This window comes from Bubalus kerabau, chromosome 13, assembly GCF_029407905.1.
Source record: "Bubalus kerabau isolate K-KA32 ecotype Philippines breed swamp buffalo chromosome 13, PCC_UOA_SB_1v2, whole genome shotgun sequence".
Lineage (NCBI taxonomy): Eukaryota > Metazoa > Chordata > Mammalia > Artiodactyla > Bovidae > Bubalus > Bubalus kerabau.
The window spans coordinates 43,891,275-43,908,989 of NC_073636.1; the positions used below are offsets into that span (position 1 = coordinate 43,891,275).

General features: G+C 40.4%; 1 pseudogene; it reads left to right on the forward strand.

Annotated features, from left to right (window-relative positions):
- The first annotated feature begins 969 nt into the window (after window positions 1-969).
- On the forward strand, window positions 970-17,512 carry LOC129624957 (dihydrodiol dehydrogenase 3-like; annotated as a pseudogene).
- Window positions 17,513-17,715: the final 203 nt, after the last annotated feature.

Genomic DNA, 17,715 nt, shown 5'->3' on the forward strand with positions numbered 1-17,715 from the left:
GGTAAGAATTCACCTGCCAATGTAAGTGACACAAGAGACTTGGGTTTGATTCCTGGATCAGGAAGATACTATGGGGTAGGAAATGGCAACCCATTCCTGTATTCTAGCTGGGAAATTCCATGAACTGTGGAGCCTGGCGGGGTACAGTCCATGGGGTTGTAAAAGAGTCAGACATGACTTACTGACTGTACCTCTACCACCATAGGTGTGTAAAGCAAAATAATTTTGCTGCTGGAAAATTTAAAAGGCAAATTTGGTTTGTTTCACATTTTGATTTTCTACTAAGAGATTACATTTTGGAAAGTGCTTAATAATCAATGGAGAAGGCAATGGCACCCCACTCCAGTACTCTTGCCTGGAAAATCCCATAGACGGAGGAGCCTGGTAGGCCACAGTCCATGTGGTCGCTAAGAGTCGGACACGACTGAGCGACTTCACTTTCACTTTTCACTTTCATGCATTGGAGAAGGAAATGGCAACCCACTCCAGTGTTCTTGCCTGGAGAATCCCAGGGATGGGGGAGCCTGGTGGGCTGCCGTTTATGGGGTCGCACAGAGTCGGACATGACTAAAGTGACTTAGCAGTAGCAGTAATAATCAACACTTTTAAATTGTGTGACTAGTGTGTCTTTCTGTACTATGAAGTAGTTGATTCAACTGATGTTTGATCCAAAGTGGGCTTCATAATTAGAAAAGTGAAATGACTGGTGTGTGGAGGTTTCTGTGTAAAGTTTGGTCAATAATTGTTTGGCACATTTCATCTTTATATAAGTTAAGTTTTTCTTTCTGATAAAAAAAAATGTAACTGGCTTCAATTCTTTTCTTACTCTATGGGCACTGGTTTAATCCTTCTCCTCCTCCAATGTATCTGCTAACATTGGACAGTCAACTGGGGTGTTAACTTCCTGTTATTTGTAACCTGTGAAGGCAGAAGAAAACATCAGTCTGCTTATCAGATGAGAAACAAGCAATGTATCCTAGAGGCCAGACAGTGAAGCTGAGTGACAGCTACTTCATTCCTTTCCTGGGATTTGGCAGCGCTGAAACTAAAGAGGTAACAGAGGTGATTTGGGGTTGAGGTATAAATAGTAGTGGATGTAACATGAGCAGAAGGGACTTGGGTTGTCAAGCATTGGGTTCCTGGGTGACTCTGGAAGGGTCACATGGTTCCACTAATCAGGCTAGAACCATGCCCTGTGAAAGGGGAGAGAGCACCCAGTCTTCACTCTGCATCAGGGTCTGAGGCTGTGCTCACCGGAGATTACCCTGGGTTCCCCTCCAGTTTCCACCTCTTTCCCAGCTTGGCAGAAGAGGTGAGACTTGGCTGTCCAGATCACTGACTGTCAACTGCTTTGCTTTGAGGGCTTTTGCAATGGCCAGGTTTCTCTATATGTTTTATTCCAGAACTCTTCTTCCTTCCAAAAAAGCATGACCCAGAGAAGTATTTGAGGTGGAAAGTCCTAAGGATGAGGTGAATAGGAACTAATTGTAGAGAATTGCTTCTCTACCGAGGGGTACCTGGTAGGTGCCAGGCAAGACACCCCAGCTGTGTTTTGCCTTGTACTTCGGTTGCTGCTTGGAAACTTCTAATGCAAAAAATAGTGGCATTTGAGGGGATAAGCTACCATCTTACAGGCCATGTTGTGTAATGTATCCCTTGGGTGTTGTAATGTCTTTTTATTAAAGTGTAGTTTTCAGTGCTTGGACAAAAAAGGGCCTAGCAGACAAGTCTCTAGACCTGAAGCCAGAAAGTTTGCTGTCTATCTTGTCTTTAGAGAATGTAGTAGTGACAAGGTCTGATCCTGAAACTTTGCATCTCAGTTTTTTCATTTGGAAATTAGAAGGAAATATTCAGAGACATTTTGGAAAGAGAAGACAGGACTTTTTAGTGCAAAGTAGGGTGCAGGGAGTAAAGTGTCCAGGTTAGTACTGAAGCACTAGTCCATTCCTCAGTACATTCTCCGAATGCCAGAATGTTTAAGAAAGACCAGGACTGAACCCAACAGAGGGTGGTTACACCAATTATCTAACTCCTTGTAATAGAAAAGATTCTACACATGTAAAATAAATGGAATATTACTCAGCATTTAAACCGTTAGTCCTGCCATTTGAAACCACACAGGTGAACTGAGAGATCTTTAGCTAAGTGAAGTAAGCCAGAAATAAAAAGACAAATACTACATGATCTCTTTGTGAAAAGTGAAAGTGAAGTCGCTCAGTCGTGTCTGACTCACTGGGACCCCATGGACTGTAGCTTACCAGGCTCTTCTGTCCATGGAATTTTCCAGGCAAGATACATGAGTGTGTTGCCATTTCCTTCTCCAGGAGATCTTCTCGACCCAGGGATCTAACCCGGTTCTCCCACATTGTAGGTAGACGCTTTACCGTCTGAAACACCAGGGGAGTCTTTTTGTAGGTGAAATCTAAAATAGTGGAACTTATAGAAACAAAGAGTTGAGAAATGAAGACCAGAAGCTGGAGATAAATCTGCGACAAATGGAAAAATATTGGTCAACAGTCTAGAACTTGAATGATGAGATGAATAAGTTGGTAACCTGATGGACAGCACCATGACAATAATTAAAAATAATGGGTGATACCTTGAGATTTTGTAGAGAGTAGATGTGAAGTCTTCTTACAAACCCCCTAAAGTAAGGTAAGTGAAATGAGGGATCTGCTAAATAGCTTGATTTTGGTGATCATAAAAACAATGGATCCTTATATGAGAACATCACTTGGTACACCTTGAATAGATACAGTTTATATTTGGTGTATTCCATGTAGCTTCAGTAGTAGACAGTGGTCTTAGAAGCTTTCACCTTGTTTCTTGATGCTTTTTGTTATTATTGCTTTTCAGTCACTAAGTCATGTCCGACTCTTTGTGATCCTATGGATTGCAACAGACCTGACTCCCTGTGTCTATCTCTTGTAATTTAATGTCTTTACCATGTACCTTATACCTTTGTTGATTTTGCTTCAACTATCTTATAGTATAAATCATATTCATGACCACAACTTTATGCTGAGTTATTTGGGTCCACTGAACCTGGAGGTTGGCTTAGGGTCCTCTGATGCCAGTGATCGATCATGGATCATTAGGGATGTAAGGGTTACTGGGTGTGTATATAAAAATAAATAAATAAAAAATAAAATAAAATCTGACCAGGAACATTCAGGTAAACTGTCCAGGGTTCAGCACCACACATACATATCTAATCAAAGACATGGAGAAATGTTGATTCTTTGGAAGATCAAAGCTTGTGCTAGCAATCTCTTAATCATGTGGATATTCAACTTCTACCTTTGTTGCTTATGTATGTTCCTAAGAGTGAAGCTCTTGAAGTCACCAAATTCGCTATATTGACTATGCTCATGTGTACAAAAATGAAGAGCACATTGGCCAGGCCATTCGAAGCAAGATTGCAGATGGCACTGTGAAGAGAGATGATACATTCTACACTTCAAATGTGTTGTGTGTTGTGTGTGTGAACATGTGTGCTAGTGAATGTGCTCAGGGGACTGTTTTATATATAGGATCATTTGTTTGGTGAGCAGTTGATTGGTGAACTATGCTTCTTGGTATATTCTTAAGGTATTAGAAATCCTTGGTGTTCAGTGTTTAAGAATTGGCACATTACCATCATTGGTCAAGGAAGTAATATCAGAAGCCAAATGGTAAGACCAAATGAAAATTTACTAAGAATTTTTAATAAAATTTCCATTCTTTACTATTTGCAGCTTCGGTGTACTTTCCTTCAATCAGAATTGGTCAGACCAGCCTTGGAAAAGTCACTGAAAACTCCTCAACTGGACTATGTTGATCTCTATATTATTCATTATCCACTGGCTGCAAAGGTTGGAAATTTGTGTGATCAGATCAATGTTATATCTTGTGTTAGAATGTGTGTCAGGAGGGGGCGGTCCTAAGATGGCAGATGAATAGGAAGGGGAGACCACTTTCTCCCCCACAAATTCGTTGAAAGGACATTTGAACGCTGAGCAAACTCCACAAAACAACTTCTGAACGCTGGCAGAGGACATCAGGCACCCAGAAAAGCCTCCCATTGTCTTCGAAAGGAGGTAGGACAAAAAATAAAATATAAGAGAGACAAAAGAGTTAGCGATGGAGATCCATCCCAGGAAGGGAGACTTAATAGAGGAGAGGTTTCCAAACACCAGGAAACCCTCTTACCAGCAGGTCTGGGGGAAGTTTTTGACTCTTGGAGGGCAACATAACCAGGAAGAAAAACAAATAAATAAAACCCACAGATTATGTGCCTAAAGGCAACTCTCAGCAGAGAAGTACCCCAAACGCTTTCATCCACCACCAGCAAGCAGGGGTGGGGTGGGGTGGGTGGGGTAGGGGTGGGGGGGTGTGAACGGAGAGGAGCAGGTGGCATTGCTTAGGGTAAGGACTGGGCAATCTGAGGGAGCTAACATGAGATAGCAACCTAAACTGTGGGATAGCCAGAGTGAGAGAGAAAAAAAAAAAGAGAAAGAGAGAACTATCCTACAAAAAGCCCTAACCTAAGGCACTGCCAGGCTGTTCACAGAACAAAGGACTGAGCCAATATCAGAGAAGAGCTAGTCGGCTGTGGACTGGCCCATCCCCCGCTGGAGGCAGGGGCCAGGCGGGCACCAGCCAGAGCTGGAGAAGGGCAAACTCGGCCCCAGAAAGGGCACCCCCTACCAAAATGCAAACAGGCTTCCAGTTTCTAACCAAAGACTTCCTGAGATTCTGGACGGTTGACATCCACCGGGAGGGTTGCAGCCAGAGATCAGCTCCCCAGAAGAGACACAAGGCACATGGGAGATGGGTGCAGCTGGAAACCGGAGTGGCTAGGACCAGAGAGGTGATAAGATGCACCGCACCTAAGGAGAGTGCACTCCCCACGCACCTGGTCGCCTGAGCTGCTCAGACAGGGAAACGGGACAAAATGCAGGCCCAACTGAGTCTGCGCTTTTGTGGAGTACCTGAGAATCTGAACCGGAGCGGCTTAGACGTGGGAAGTGCATGCAACCCAGGGCCCACTCCCTGCAAAGCAACCTGAAGCCTGAGCAGTGTAGTCTGGGAAAGCACACACACCATGAGCCTGGACAAAGCCAGTGTGGCCGAGACACTGTGAACACTCCCCACAAACGCCAGTAGTATTTGTTTGCAGTGCTCCCCCCTCCCAACAGCACGACTGAACAAGTGAGCCTAAACAAGAGACCGCCTGTGCCCCCTTGTGTCAGGGCAGAAAGTAGACACTGAAGACACCTGCAAAACAGGAGAAGCCAAATAAACAGAGAACTGCTTTGGAAGTGACAGGTGCAACAGATTAAAATCCCTGTAGTTTAACACCTACTACATTAGAAGGGGCCTATAGATCTTGATTCAAAAGCAGAGACATTACTTTGTCAACAAAGGTCCATCTAGTCAAGGCTATGGTTTTTCCTGTGGTCATGTATGGATGTGAGAGTTGGACTGTGAAGAAGGCTGAGCGCCGAAGAATTGATGCTTTTGAACTGTGGCATTGGAGAAGACTGTTGAGAGTCCCTTGGACTGCAAGGAGATCCAACCAGTCCATTCTGAAGGAGATCAGCCCTGGGATTTCTTTGGAAGGAATGATGCTAAAGCTGAAACTCCAGTACTTTGGCCACCTCATGCGAAGAGTTGACTCATTGGAAAAGACTCTGATGCTGGGAGGGATTGGGGGCAGGAGGAGAAGGGGACGACAGAGGATGAGATGGCTGGATGGCATCACTGACTCGATGGACGTGAGTCTGAGTGAACTCCAGGAGTTGGTGAGGGACAGGGAGGCCTGGCGAGCTGCGATTCATGGGGGTGGCAAAGAGTCGGACACGACTAAGCGACTGACCTGATCTGATCTGATCTGATAGATCTTGAAAAGTATAAGCTGGAACAAGGAACTATCTAAAACTGAACTGACCCCACACTGCCTGCAACGGCACCAGAGAAATTCCTAGATATATTTTTACTATTATCATTTTTTTTTAATTTTTAAAAATTATTTTTCTTTTTTTTAACTCCTCTATTACTCCTTTAATTTTCATTTTAGAACCTACTGTTCCTTGCAAAAAAAGACCCTATTTTTAAAGCAAACTTCATATATATTTCTTATACTTTTTGTTATTTTGTTTGTTTATTTTTAATATTGTATTTTTGAGAGTCTAACCTCGACTCTAGATTTTTAATCTTTGCTTTATAGTATTTGTTATCAATTTTGTACATTTAAGAGTCCAATCTTAAGTACCCATTTTTACTTAGGAGTGTGTTTACTGGCTTGATTACTCTCTCCCCCTTTGACTCTCCTTTTTCTCCCTCAGGTGACCTCTATCTCCTCCCTCCCCCTTCTCTTCTCAAGCCAACTCTGTGAATCTTTGTGGGTGTTCCAGGCTGTGGAGAACACTTAAGGAACTGAGCACTGCCTAGATCTATCTCTCTCCTTTTGATTCCCCCTTTTCTCCTCTTGCTCACCTCTATTTCTTTCCTCCCTCTTCTCTTCTCTATGTAACTCCATGAACCTCTCTGAGGGTTCCAGACTATGGAGAGCACATAGGGAATTGTTTACTAGCTAGATTGCTCTCTCCCCTTTTGATTCCCCCTCTTTTCCTCCTGGTCACTGCTATCTCCCTCCTTCCTCTTTTCTTCTCCATGTAACTCTGTGAACCTCTGGGTGTCCTTCACTGTGGAGAATCTTTTCACCATTAACCTAGAAGCTTTATTATAAGTGCTGTTTGGATGGAGAAGTCTTGAGGCTACTGTAAGAATAAGACTGAAAACCAGAGGCAGGAGTCTTAAGCCCAAATCCTGAGAACATCAGAGAACTCCCGACTTCAGAGAACATTAATTGATAAGAACTCATCCAAAAGCCTTCATACCTACACTGAAACCAAGCACCATCCAAGAGCCAATAAGTTCCAGAACAAGACATACCATGCAAATTCTCCAGCAATGCAGGAATATAGCCCTGATATACAATATACAGGCTGCCCAGAGTCACACCAAACCCATAGGCACCTCAAAACTCACTACTGGACACTGCATTGCACTCCAGAGAGAATAAATCCAGCTCTACCCACCAGCACACCGATGCAAGCTTCCCTAACCAGAAAACATTGACAAGCCACTCGTCTAAGCCCACCAACAGGGAGGAACCACCACAATAAAGAGGAACCACAAACTGCCAGAATACAGAAAGGCCACCCCAAACACAGCAATCTAAACAAGATGAAAAGGCAGAGAAATAATCAACAGGTAAAGGAACATGATAAATGCCCACCAGACCAAACAAAAGAGGAGGAGATAGGGAGTCTACCTGAAAAAGACTTCAGAATAATGATAATAAAAATGATCCAAAATCTTGAAAACAAAAAGGAGTTACAGATAAATAGCCTGGAGACAAGGATTGATAAGATACAAGAAATGTTTAACAAGGACCCAGAAGAAATAAAAAAGAGTCATTTAATTAAAAAATAATGCAATAAATGAGATCAAAACCACTCTGGAGAGAACCAACAGTAGAATAATGGAGGAAGAAGATAGGATAAGTGAGGTAGAAGATAGAATGGTAGAAATAAATGAAGAAGAGAAGAAAAAAGAAAAAAAAAGAAATGAGGACAACCTCAGAGACCTCTGGGACAATGTGAAACGCCCCAACATTCAAATCATAGGAGTCCTAGAAGAAGAAGACAAAAAGAAAGGCCATGAGAAAATACTAGAGGAGATAATAGTCAAAAACTTCCCTAAAATGGAAAAGGAAATAGTCACACAAGTCCAAGAAACCCAGAGAGTCCCAAACATGATAAACCCAAGGTGAAACACCCCAAGACACATATTAATCAAGTTAACAAAGATCAAACACAAAGAACAAATATTAAAACAGTAAGGGAAAAACAACAAATAACACATAAGGGGATTCTCATAAAGATAACAGCTGATCTTTCAATAGAAACTCTTCAGGCCAGAAGGGAATGGCGGGACATACTTAAAGTGATGAGAGAGAAAAACCTACAACCCAGGTTACTGTACCCAGCAAGGATCTTATTCAGATATGAAGGAGAAATCAAAAACTTTACAGACAAGCGAAGGCTGAGAGAATTCAGCACCACCAAACCAGCTCTTCAACAAATGCCAAAGGGTTTTCTCTAGACAGGAAAAACAGAAAGCATGTATAAACTCAAACCCAAAACACCAAAGTAAATGACAACAGGACCATACTTATCAATAATTACCTTAAAAGTAAATGGGTTGAATGCCCCAAGCAAAAGACAAAGACTGGCTGAATGGATAAAAAAACAAGACCCCTATATATGCTGTCTACAAGACACCTACCTCAAAACAAGGGACGCATACAGACTGAAAGTGAAGGGCTGGAAAAATATACTTCATGCAAATGGAGATCAAAAAAAAAAAAAAGGAGGAGTAGCAATACTCATATCAGATAAAATAAACTTTAAATAAAGGCTGTGAAAAGAGACAAAGAAGGACACTACATAATGCTCAAATGATGAATCCAAGAAGAAGATAAAACAATTATAAATATATATGCACCCAACATAGGAGCACCACAATATGTAAGGCAAATGCAAACAAGTATGAAAGGGGAAATTAACAATAACACAATAATAGTAGGGCACTTTAATACCCCACTCACATCTATGGATAGATCAACTAAACAGAAAATTAACAAGGAAACACAAACTTTAAATGACACAATGGACCAGCTAGACCTAATTGATATCTATAGGACATTTCACCCCAAAACAATGAATTTCACCTTTTTCTCAAGTGCACACGGAACCTTCTCCAGGATAGATCACATCCTGGGCCATAAATCTAGCCTTGGTAAATTCAAAAATATTGAAATTATTCCAAGCATCTTTTCTGACCACAATGCAGTAAGGTTAGATATCAATTACAGTGAAAAAAAAAAAAACCTATTAAAAATTCCAACACATGGAGGCTAAACAACACACTTCTGAATAACCAACAAATCACAGAAGAAATCAAAATATGTATAGAAATGAATGAAAATGAAAACACAACAACCCAAAACCTATGGGACACTGTAAAAACAGTGCTAAGGGAAAGGTTCATAGCAATAAAGGCTTACCTCAGGAAACAAGAAAAAAGTCAAATAAATAACCTAACTCTACACTTAAAGCAACTAGAAAAGGAAGAAATGAAGAACCCCAGGGTTAGTAGAAGGAAAGAAATCTTAAAAATTAGGGCAGAAATGCAAAAGAAACAAAAGAGACCATAGCAAAAATCAACAAAGTTAAAAGCTAGTTCTTTGAGACGATAAATAAAATTGACAAACCATTAGTCAGACTCATCAAGACACAAAGGGAGAAGAATCAAATCAGAAAAATTAGAGATGAAAATGGAGAAATAAAAAAAGATAGCACAGAAATACAAAGGATCATAAGAGACTACTATCGCAACTATACGCTAATAAAATGGAAAATTTAGAAGAAATGGACAAATTCTTAGAAAAGCACAACTTTCCAAAACTGAACCAGAAAGAAATAGAAAATCTTAACAGAGCCATCACAAGCATGGAAATTGAAACTGTAATAAGAAATCTTCCAGCAAACAAAAGCCCGGGACCAGACGGCTTCACAGCTGAATTCTACCAAAAATTCAGAGAAGAGCTAACACCTATCCTACTCAAACTCTTCCAGAAAATTGAAGAGGAAGGTCAGCTTCCAAACACTTTCTATGAGGCCACCATCACCATAATACCAAAACCAGGCAAAGATGCCACAAAAAAGGAAACTACAGGCCAATATCACTGATGAACATAGATGCAAAAATCCTTAACAAAATTCTAGTAAACAGAATCCAACAACATATTAAAAAGATCGTACATCATGACCAAGTGGGCTTTATCACAGGGATGCAAGGATTCTTCAATATCCTCAAATCAATCAACGTAATACACCACATTAACAAATTGAAAGATATAAACCATATTATTTTCTCAATAAATGTAGAGAAAGCCTTTGACACAATTCAACATCCATTTATGATAAAAAAAAAAAAACCCTCCAGAAAGCAGGATAGAAGGAACATACCTCAACATAATAAAAGCTATATATGACAAACCCACAGGAAAGACTATCCTCAATGGTGAAAAATTGAAGCATTTCCCCTAAAGTCAGGAACAAGATAAGGGTACCCACTCTCACCACTACTATTCAACATAGTTTTGGAAGTTTTGGCCACAGCAATCAGAGCAGAAAAAGAAATAAAAGGAATCCAGATTGGAAAAGAAGAAGTAAAACTCTCACTGTTTGCAGATGACTTGATCCTCTACATAGAAAACCCTAAAGACTCCACCAGAAAATTACTAGAGCTGATCAATGAATATAGTAAAGTTGCAGGATATAAAATCAATACACAGGAATCCCTTGCATTCCTTTACACTAGCAATGAGAAAACAGAAAGAAAATTTAAGGAAACAATTCCATTTACCATTGCAATGAAAAGAATAAAATACTTAGGAATATATCTACCTAAAGAAACAAAAGACCTATATATAGAAAACTATAAAACACTGGTGAAATAAATCAAAGAGGACACAAATAGATGGAGAAATATACCGTGTTCATGGATCAGAAGAATCAATATAGTGAAAATGAGTGTACTACCCAAAGCAATCTATAGATTCAATGCAATCCCTATCAAGCTACCAAAGGTAGTTTTCAGAGAACTAGAAGAAATAATTTCACAATTTGTATGGAAATACAAAAAACCTCAAATAGCCAAAGAAATCTTGAGATAGAAGAATGGAACTGGAGGAATCAACCTGCCTGACTTCAGGCTCTACTACAAAGCTACAGTCATTAAGACGGTATGGTACTGGCACAAAGACAGTAATATAGATCAATGGAACAAAATAGAAAGCCCAGAGATAGATCCACATACCTATGGACACCTTATCTTTGACAAAGGAGGCAAGAATATACAATGGAGAAAAGACAATCTCTTTAACAAGTGGTGCTGGGAAAACTGGTCAACTACTTGTAAAAGAATGAAACTAGAATACTTTCTAACACCATACACAAAAACAAACTCAAAATGGATTAAAGATCTAAATGTAAGGCCAGAAACTATAAAACTCTTAGAGGAGAACATAGGCAAAACACTCTCTGACATAAATCACAGCAGGATCCTCTATGACCCACCTCCCAGAATATTGGAAATAAGAGCAAAAATAAACAAATGGGATCTAATTAAAATTAAAAGCTTCTGCACAACAAAAGAAACTATAAGCAAGGTGAAAAGACAGCCTTCAGAATAGGAGAAAATAATAGCAAATGAAGCAACTGACAAACAACTAATCTCAAAAATATACAAGCAACTCCTGCAGCTCAATTCCAGAAAAAAAAATGACCTAATCAAAAAATGGGCCAAAGAACTAAATAGACATTTCTCCAAAGAAGACATACAGATGGCTAACAAACACATAACAAGATGCTCAACATCACTCATCATCAGTGATGATATTTATATTGAAATGCAAATCAAAACCACTATGAGGTACCATTTCACACCAGTTGGAATGGCTGTGATCCAAAAGTCTACAAGCAATAAATGCTGGAGAGGATGTGGAAAAAAGGGAACCCTCTTCCACTGTTGGTGGGAATGCAAACTAGTACAGCCACTATGGAGAACAGTGTGGAGATTCCTTAAAAAACTGGAAATAGAACTGCCATACAACCCAGAAATCCCACTGCTGGACATACACACCGAGGAAACCAGAATTGAAAGAGACATGTGTACTCCAATGTTCATCACAGCACTGTTTATAATAGCCAGGACATGGAAGCAACCTAGATGTCCATCAGCAGATGAATGGATAAGAAAGCTGTGGTACATATACACAATGGAATATTACTCAGCCATTAAAAAGAATACATTTGAATCAGTTCTAATGAGGTGGATGAAACAAGCTGATTATACAGAGTGAAGTAAGCCAGAAAGAAAAGCACCAGTACAGTATACTAACGCATATATATGGAATTTAGAAAGATGGTAACGACAACCCTGTATGGGAGGCAACAAAAGAGACACAGATGTATAGAACAGTCTTTTGGACTCTGTAAGGGGGGGGGGGAATGATTTGGGAGAATGGCATTGAAACATGTATAATATCATATAAGAAGTGAATTGCCAGTCCAGGTTCGATGCAGGATACAGGAAGCTTGGGGCTGGTGCACTGGGATGACCCAGAGGGATGGTATGGGGAGGGAGGTGGGAGGGGGGTTCAGGATTGGGAACACGTGTACATCCGTGGCAGATTCATGTTGATGTATGGCAAAATCAATACAATACTGTAAAGTAATTAGCCTCTAATAAAATAAATAAATTTAAATTAAAAAAAAAAACAAAAACAAAACACTGGAAATAGAACTGCCATATGACCCAGCAATCCCACTGCTGGGCATACACACTGAGAAAACCAGAATTGAAAGAGACACATGTATCCCAATGTTCACTGCAGCACTGTTTATAATAGCCAGGACATGGAAGCAACCTGGATGTACATGAGCAGACGAATGGATAAGAAAGCTGTGGTACATATACACAATGGAGTATTACTCAGCCATTAAAAAGAATACATTTGAATCAGTTCTAATGAGGTGGATGAAACTGGAGCCTATTATACAGAGTGAAGTAAGCCAGAGAGAAAAACACCAGTACAGTATACTAACACATATATATGGAATTTAGAAAGATGGTAACGATGACCCTGTATGTGAGACAGCAAAAGAGACACAGATGTATAGAACAGTCTTCTGGACTCTGTGGGAGAATGCGAGGGTGGGATGATCTGGGAGAATAGCCTTGAAACATATATATTATCATATATGAAACAGATCGCCAGTCCAGGCTTGATGCATGAGACAGGGTGCTCAGGGCTGGTGCACTGGGATGATCCAGAGGGATGGGATGGGGGCTCAGGATGGGGAACACATGTAAACCCATGGATGATTCATATCAGTGTATGGCAAAAACCCCTACAATTTTGTAAAGTAATTAGTCTCCAACTAAAATAAATAAATTAAAAAAAAAGAAGATGCATCAACTTGCATGGATGGTTGATTTAAGGTTTTTCTTAGTAGATTGAAGGGATGATTACATTAGAGTAGAATCCCCCACATAATCATTTGTGGTCATCTATTTACCGAGTTTCTTCGAATCTGTTACATGCCTCCCAGACAAAGGAGTTAATAATCTAGAGTCTCTGCCTGAAAAACTTGAGGAAGTAGAAATAGGTGAGTTCTGCACACAGTCCTGGTTATGACTCCTGAGTGTCTGGGGATTTAATGAACCAAGAGTTTGGTGAAGCCGTGGTGAGCATGACACTGCCTTACATTGTACATGATGACTTTATCTTGTCTTTCATCCTTTTAACTTGAGAGGATTTGGTGGTGCTCCCTCTTGGGTGAGTCTAAACCTTGTACCTTTATAGGGAATTGGGAGACATTGTCTACAGTCCTGCCCTACTTTATAATGAGATTTTTAGACTGCACTTAGTCATTAAGAATGTTTTGCTTAAAACTCAAATGAGGCACTGTATCAACATAGAGGGGTAGGATTTGGAGGGAGATGGGAAGGAGGTTGAAAAGGGAGGAGATATATGTTTACCTATGGCTGATTCATGTTGAGGTTTGACAGAAAACAACAAAATTCTGTAAAACACTGATCCTTCAATTTAAAAAAAGGAATTAAAAAAAAGGAAAGGTTTACTTTGCACTCTTGATTTCAAGTTACAGAAATCAACTCAAGCCATCTGATGCAAAATAGCTTAGTGGACTATGTAGTTGCAAATCTCAGACACAGAGAGATTTGAGGATTTGCAGGACTCTTCAGAAATGTCTCCTTTTTCTATCCCTTATCATAACATTACTATATTTTCACTGAAAATTTCCATTGGTGGCAAATATGATTTTGGAGGCATTCCAAGGCTCATGGTCATGAATATTTGAGAGCATGTCTGGGTCTTCCACATTCCGTATCAGCCTAACAAGAGCCTTGCTGGTTCACATGCCTGCTCTAGGGCATCTGATGCTTGAAGAGAAAAGGAAACCTGATTATCTAGCCCAGGTGTCATTTGCAATTTTTATTCTGGAAATTATGGCATGGAACTTATTGCCATTCTCAGACCAGAGACATTTCAAGAGAGGCAAGTACAGGAAACAGACAAAATTCACAGAAGTCACTGGAAGTCCCTTTAAGAACATAGAAAAATTGTATTTTTTGTAACATATAATAAGTATAAGAGAATAGAATAAGCCTCCTTCCTGTAGACATTGCTTACAACTCCATACACAAATCACATTGCAAATATTAGTATGTACAAATTTGTAAACCTACCTCATGGAGATTTAATTCCTGGTGCCTTGCAGCCTGGCTAATCGTGGAGAAATTATTTTGTCACATCTCTAATATGCCTGCTTCTGTTCCATCCAGGGGAGGAATTATTTCCAAAAGATGGAAAGCGAAAATTGATATTTGATACGTTGGATCTCTGTCACACGTGGGAGGTGAGTCCAGGGAGGAGAGAACCAGTGGAGGAGCCAGGAGAGGGAAAACCTCCTTCATTTCTTCCACCTGTGAGAATGGGCTGTGGACCACCAGACTCAGCAGTCCATGAACCTAAGGGCTGGGATGCTCGGGTTGAGGGGAGGAAACCATTGCTGAAATGTTCACATAGAGGAATGAAATGGAGAATTTTGGACAGCAAAAACAAGGCATTTCTTTCCTTCCACGTGATATGTCTTCTTTGTTTGTTTGTTTTTTTAAGGCAGAAATAGTAATTCTTCAACTGATGTGATGACTTTCTTCCCTTTTTTCTCTTAATACTCAATGCTAATTCTTGATGGTGACCATGTTTGTTGATTTTTTCAACATTTATTCTTGTTCTTGCCCATTCCAAGTGACTGCTCACCACCCCTCCCTCCCAGGCCCTGGAGAAGTGTAAGGACACAGGGCTGACCAAGTCCATTGGGGTGTCCAACTTCAACCACAAGCAGCTGGAGTAGATTGTGAACAAGCTGGGGCTCAAGTACAAGCCCGTCTGCAACCAGGTGAGCAGCTCGACTCCTCTCCCTCCTGCTCTTCAGAACCTCCTTCTTACACTGGAGCCAGATGTCTGTCTATCCTTCCCTCCTGTTCATCTGACCTTTGTGGGACAGAGGACTCTAGAGAGCAGAGTCTCTGTCTGGGTGGTGTGAATAGAATCCAAAGTAGTATCTCTATGTAATCTGGATGGAAAAGGTGGGGAGGGCATCCTTCTGAATTTTGGATAGAATCTAGAACTAGAGGTAGGAGGTGTTTCCCTGAGATTAAAGGATGACAAGATTGGATGGGAGAGTGCCCTGGAACAAACTGTGTATAGGAAGGAAGCCTTGAAAACATTGAATGGGAAGTAAATTAATAAAGTAACCAATCAGCTGAGATGAGTGTTAAGTGTTTTTGTGGGGTTCTGATTGCTGAATCCTTAGTCTTGGTGTCTTAGCCTTTATGAGTCTCAACAGAGAGCACAGAACAGAAAATGTGCTGGAGATGATTAAAGTCATCCAGGTTAGAGGGTGAAGTTAAAGGCTCGAGGTGATGTTAACAGAAGATAAAACATTTACCTGAGAGTATCTACTCAAATATAGAGTACACCTTTTTATTATTCAACCTGGACTGGTTCTCCCATCCATGGTCTGTCATAAAATTAACTGTATAAACACACTTTTCTCTACTTCTCTCTAGATGTTTATATTTCCATTTTACATTTAATGTTGCAATCTTTCCTTTAGGCACTTAAAACTTTTAATCTGCCTCTGTCATGTTAATATTACCTTTTCAAATAATCTGACACTCTTCTTTGTTGACATTCTACAGGTGGAATGTCACCCTTATCTCAATCAGAGAAAACTGTTGGATTTCTGCAAGTCACATGATATTGTTCTTTTAGCCCATGGTGTGCTGGGATCACAAGAAGTAAAAGAATGATATTGAATCCTATTGAAGACAAGTGGGAGTTTCCCTAAAATTCAATTTTTGATGAGATATTTTAAAATACAGTACTCAGATAACTCTCATAAGCAAAGGGGAGATAGGGGATGGATGGAATATTTTCTTTTCTTTTAACTTCCCATCACCCAGCCATTTCTTTGTACATTGTATTAGCTGAGATTCATGGGGTCACAAAGAGTTGGACATGATTGAGCGACTGAACTGAATTGAACTGAACAGCTTGTAAACTCATCATTAACAAATGTCTGCAATAAAATCTATATATAATACCCTAGCTGGAACCAGAGACACAAGCTTATGTCATGATTTATGTAGTTATTAACTAATAAAACATTTCTAAAGATAGAAATTCCAAGCCTCAGTTACCTTACATGTAAAATTGGGATAATAATATGCAATTGTGAGGTCTGTTATGATAGAAAAAAACAAACTTGAACCACTTCTATAAATATCTAAAGAAAAATAATGAGGAAATAAATGTCTCTGATTTTGAGACTACTTACTTTTTATTAATACCTTAGGAAAGTGAACAGAGAAGACAATGACACCCCACTCCAGTACTCTTGCCTGGAAAATCCCATGGATAGAGGAGCCTGGTAGGCCGCAGTCCATGGGGTCGCAAAGAGTCGGACACAAGTGAACGACTTCACTTTCACTTTTCACTTTCATGCATTGGAGAAGGAAATGACAACCCACTCCAGTGTTCTTGCCTAAAGAATCCCAGGGACGGGGGAGCCTGGTGGGCTGCCATCTATGGGGTCGCAGAGTCAGACACGACTGAAACAACTTACCAGCAGCAGCAGCAGCAGAGCAGCAGGAAAGTGAAATTTAGAAAAAATCCCTGGTCTTTCCCTTCTGTTTCTCTGTTCATGCCCTTGATTATAGAAGAAAAACAACCTCTGAGAATTAAAGAAAAAACCCACAACTTTAGCAATCCTGGTCTCAGATCAATAATGCATCCAAATACCTGCAGAGTTTTGTAAACACAGAATGGGAGGTGACACAGTTGAGATGCTGATTCAGTTTGTCTTCAGCTAAGCCATGAAATTTGTATTTCTAACAAAATCCCAGGTGATACTGATGATGCTGGTCCATGGACCACACTTTGTGAAGCACTGGTATAGAGGACACCTACTTAATATGTCTGGGAAAACTACTCACAGACTGAATACTTAGTCTCAGCTCCTCTGGATTTCTGAATTTCTTTCTAGGGTGAATGTGAACCACTCCATTCTCTTGGAGGACCCGGTTCTTTGTGCCATTGCCAAAAAGCACAAGCGAACTCCAGCTTTGGTTGTCCTTCACTATCAGATACAATGTGGGGTTGTGGTTCTGGCCAAGAGTTACAACAAAAAACGATTCAAAGAGAACATACATGTGATGAGTCGGGTTATGGGTAGAGGGCTCCTAAGGAATATCCTTCATTCCAAAGGGTCATTCTTTGTCTGTCTCTCAAGACTTTCCTTGAGTCACTATGATTTACTGGTTCTTCCCTGTGCATTAATGTCTTGTGTGTATTCCTGATGATTTTCTCCTCCTGCTGTGGCAACGGGAGAGGTGGCCTGGTTGTACAGGGTTCAGTTCAGTTCAGTTCAGTCACTCAGTCATGTATGACTCTTTGCAACTTCATGGATTGCAGCACGCCAGGCTTCCCTGTCCATCACCAACTCC